The sequence below is a fragment of the Lactuca saligna genome, chromosome 7, assembly GCF_052625555.1.
Source record: "Lactuca saligna cultivar CGN05327 chromosome 7, ASM5262555v1, whole genome shotgun sequence".
NCBI classification, from domain to species: Eukaryota; Viridiplantae; Streptophyta; class Magnoliopsida; order Asterales; family Asteraceae; genus Lactuca; species Lactuca saligna.
Window position 1 is genome coordinate 143,077,622 of NC_136423.1, and position 4,358 is coordinate 143,081,979.

Genomic DNA, 4,358 nt, shown 5'->3' on the forward strand with positions numbered 1-4,358 from the left:
TGCAAAAAGTAAATAAATAAATAAATAATCACCAAGTTAATACAAAACATAAAATTGAATGTGTTTCATTTTCATCAACCCTACATTGTATTAACTTTTTTAAATTGTTTTGTATATTCAATCCGTTGGCATAAACATCGGCTTAACCTCTCCAAAGGGAATCAATCAAGAGTTGTAGTCTGTTTTTTTGTTCAAAATTTCTATCCTTTTTTGTTTAAATTTCTATCCATTTTCTATGTAAGAGTAATTTATTTCATAATAGCTACAATAACCCTCCAAAGTAAGATAAAAACCAAACAATATCATATTATTCTATTCTATTACATACAATATTGTGGAGATTTGCAGTTGCATAATTGAGGCTAAGTGTCCATGTGGTTAATGAAAGTACAAATTCTCCTGCGCAAAGTACTAGCATTATTAGCAGAAGGGTTAAATAGGAAAAACACATGATCCTCTCCTTTATCCTCAATAACCTCAATATCTCCATTCCACCCATTTTTACCCAAATTATCCTTATAATACCATCCCCTATTCTTCCCAATATCTTTCTCAGCAACACAAACCAGTACCCTGGAGCACCCAAGATCCGACAAATTCGGATCCTTAGCAGGGTTAATCAGCGGGTCATCTAACCCACTTGTTCCCGGGTGGGCAAAGATCCACATATCGTCCAATAATGTCTTCCGCGGGTCTTCTCCTTCAGACCCGATTCGATCTTTTCCCCAAAAATACGGGTGGAGCAGGATGATGCCACGTAGGTTTATACTCAAACATGGATTCTCTAACCCGACCCGGATACCCATCTGGTGAGCTATGTTGGCACCGGCGCTGTCGCCGGAAAAGAATAAGTTTTCACGATCCGCGTAGTCGTTGAGCCATGGCTCGGGGAAGTTTCCGGCGACCCACTTGACTGCTTCCCAGGTGTCGTTGAAGCAGGTGGGGACGGGGTACTCCGGCGCTGTTCGATAGTCAACGGAGACTATGACTACGTTGGATTCGGCTGCGATGAGGTTCAGGAAGTCGTGATAGTGTGGAGAGGCGGCGGTGTCGATGATGAATCCACCGCCGTGGATGTAGATTAAAAGGGGGAGTTTTTTGGTGGGGGTTTTGGGAAGGTAAAGCCTGGCGGAGAGGTTGGTTTCAGGTGAGATGATGACGTCTTTGGATTGGACGCCGGAGGAAGGATCAATACCGGCGGGAACGACGTCTGTGCCGGCGAGTTTCTGGAATCGGCCATCTTTGTATACTCGAATGACTCCGGGAATTTCTTTAACGATCTGATTTGATGATGAATCCATCTGAAGAAATATTGGAGAGAATAACTGAATAACTAATCTTTCATATGCCCACTTGATCATTTATTAATTAATAATAAAGTGGGAAAATAGAAATAAAGAAGTATCTACTAAGATAATCATTATTAATGAAAACGTTAAATTATGGTTATCGTTTTTGTCTTACTAATTATTGTTTTTATATGTTTGAAAGTAAAAACATTATTTGAAGTGAAATATACTTTTCATCTAATTAAAGATTAAAAGGCCTATTAAGATAATTATATGACATTTCACATAATCAAATCAAACCACTGTATTTCAGTAATTTTTCGGTCATATGGGTTTTAGTTCGCTATAATTATATTAAAGTCCGTTTGATAAAATAAATTAGCTTCTTATAATTTGTTGTTTGGTAAATTGAAAAAAAAAAAAAAAGTTTATCCTAGTTTACAAACTACCTTATAAACTAAGATCGATCGGTATGGATCACAACGAGACACAACGTGATTTACGTGTAGACCTGATAAAATATGACACGACACGAAAACCCGATATGAAATTAGCGAGTTAGGGTCAGAGATTTTGACACGTTTATATAAACGGGTTGACACGACACGACACGATTATTAAATGGGTAGGGTTAGGGTCAAGACTTTCAACTCGAAGATGACTCGAATATGACCCGTTTAATTATATATTTTTTATTATATATTTCATATTTTTATAAATCCATATACTAATAAAAGAATAGCTCTTTTGTCATGTGTCATCATATTAGACATTTTAATTAATGTGTTGCTACTTGTCAATCTATTAGTTTTCCATTTTAAATTTATTAGACCTCCTCATTAATATGATTTCATTTAAAAATTTAAATTTTAAATTATTATTTTCATTAATTCACAAATAAAAAATATCTAATATATATTAAAAATTAAGTTTATATATTTATTTGAATCAATGATTATAATTTCACATAACTAATAAAAATATCTCTTAAATTAATAACATATTTAAAATTAGACCTCCTCATTAATGTGATTCCATTTTAAATTTTAAATTTTAAATTTTAAATTTTAAGTTATTGTTTTCATTAATTCACAAATAAAAAATATCTAATATATATTAAAAATTAAGTTTATATATTTATTTGAATCAATGATTATAATTTCACATAACTAATAAAAATATCTCTTAAATTAATAATATATTTAAAATTAGACCTCCTCATTAATGTGGTTCCATTTTAAATTTTAAATTTTAAATTTTAAATTTTAAATTATTGTTTTCATTAATTCACAAATAAAAATATCTAATATATATTAAAAATTAAGTTTATATATTTATTTGAATCAATGATTATAATTTTAAATAACTAAAAAAATATCTCTTAAATTAATAATATATTTAAAATAACTTATTAATAATTTTGAGTTTTTACTATAAAAGTTTGATTAATTTTATAACCATGGTTTCCACGGGTTATAAGCTAGTATATTATATATTATAGACTTGTAGTGAACCAGACTTAGAAGTAATATTTAAATTTTCAAAGTTACTTAACTTTAGTAATCCTTACCACCTATCATTTTCGCTCCCCAACTTTAACTCTTTTCATTTTTCCTTCTAAACTTACTATAAATTTTATCATTCTATCTCATAACTCCAGTGTTTCACTTTTTTTCTTCTTGCCTCTACAACTCCTACTTTCCAACCTTTAAAATATTTCAACGCGACATGACACAATATATTTACAAGGTCTAAACCTTAACCTAAAACCCGATACGAAATTAACACAAAAATAAAAGGGTTGACACGGCACGACACGATAATTAAACGGGTCGGGTTAGGGTCAAGCCCTTTCAATCCGTTTAATATCTTGACACGACACAAACACGATACGACACGATACGTTTGTCAGGACTACTTACGTGGCACACCACAGCGTCGTCTTAACGGGGGGAACACCCCCCCCCCCCAACTCGTTGCATCTCGTCCTTTGGTTCTCGTGGCCATCAAAACGAAATGAAATGCAGAAAAACTTACCGTTGTGAATTATGACCATTTGCGAACGGTCTGCATTCAAACAAAAAACAAATTACCTTTAAGGCCAGGACACTCGAGGCAATCTGGATATGTTGTAGGCCCTGCGAGGTGGTCCAGTCATGCCGAATCCATGGAGAGCGGTCCGAATAGGCTGTAGGCCCTGCGAGGCGGTCCAGTCATGCTGAAGGCTCGGAGAGCGGTCCCGATAGGTTGTAGGCCCTGCAAGGAGATCCAGTCAGTTTGAAGGCTCATATTTTCATGCTTTGACTATTATGTTGTGTGATGGTACCTTCGGGAAACTCACTAAGCTTTGGTTTACATTTTTAGTTTATTGTTTCAGGTACTTCTGAGGATCGTGGGAAAGTGAAGGAATGATCGTGCACATCTTCTCGTTTTTATGATGTTGGATCTTAGATACTTTGATTTTGAATAATACTTTTGGAACAATTGTTTTGTAAACACTTTGTGGTTGAAATATGTTGTTTTTGAAAATTTTAAATTTTTATGGTTTTTAGGATGTTACATATGTGTTATTTATTAGTCAAGATCTTGTCCTCCTTTTTGTAAACACCATTCCATTATCAAATACATCTCTTATTCACTCAAATCACCATGTTCATTATGTTCTTTACAATTCTAAATGTCAAATCATTTGTTCATAACACTACAATTACAGTTGCCATACTTGTGTTCATATGCTTACAAATAAAGGATATGCTTTCAATTTTATCAAATCCTTTGTTAAACTTATTCAAACATAGTTTTCAAAAACCATCAAAGCTGTAAGAATGGATAATGCTTACCAAATGGGGTCTAGCACTGATGATATTACTTTTTATAAACTTCATGGCATTTTACATCAGAAATCTCTTCCTTATACCCCCAACAAAATGGCCTTGTTGAAAGGAAGCATAAACACATTTTGGAAATTGCAAGAGCTTTATACTTTCAATCTGGTTTAGGAGTGATTTATTGGACAAAATTTTTCACACATACAGTGCATTTAATAAATCGTAATCTATCAAACATCTT

The 4,358-nt window shown here is 33.2% G+C and overlaps 1 pseudogene; it reads right to left on the minus strand.

Moving 5' to 3' along the window:
- Positions 1 to 281: 281 nt before the first annotated feature.
- On the minus strand, positions 282 to 1,374 carry LOC145003823 (putative carboxylesterase 2 pseudogene; annotated as a pseudogene).
- Positions 1,375 to 4,358: the final 2,984 nt, after the last annotated feature.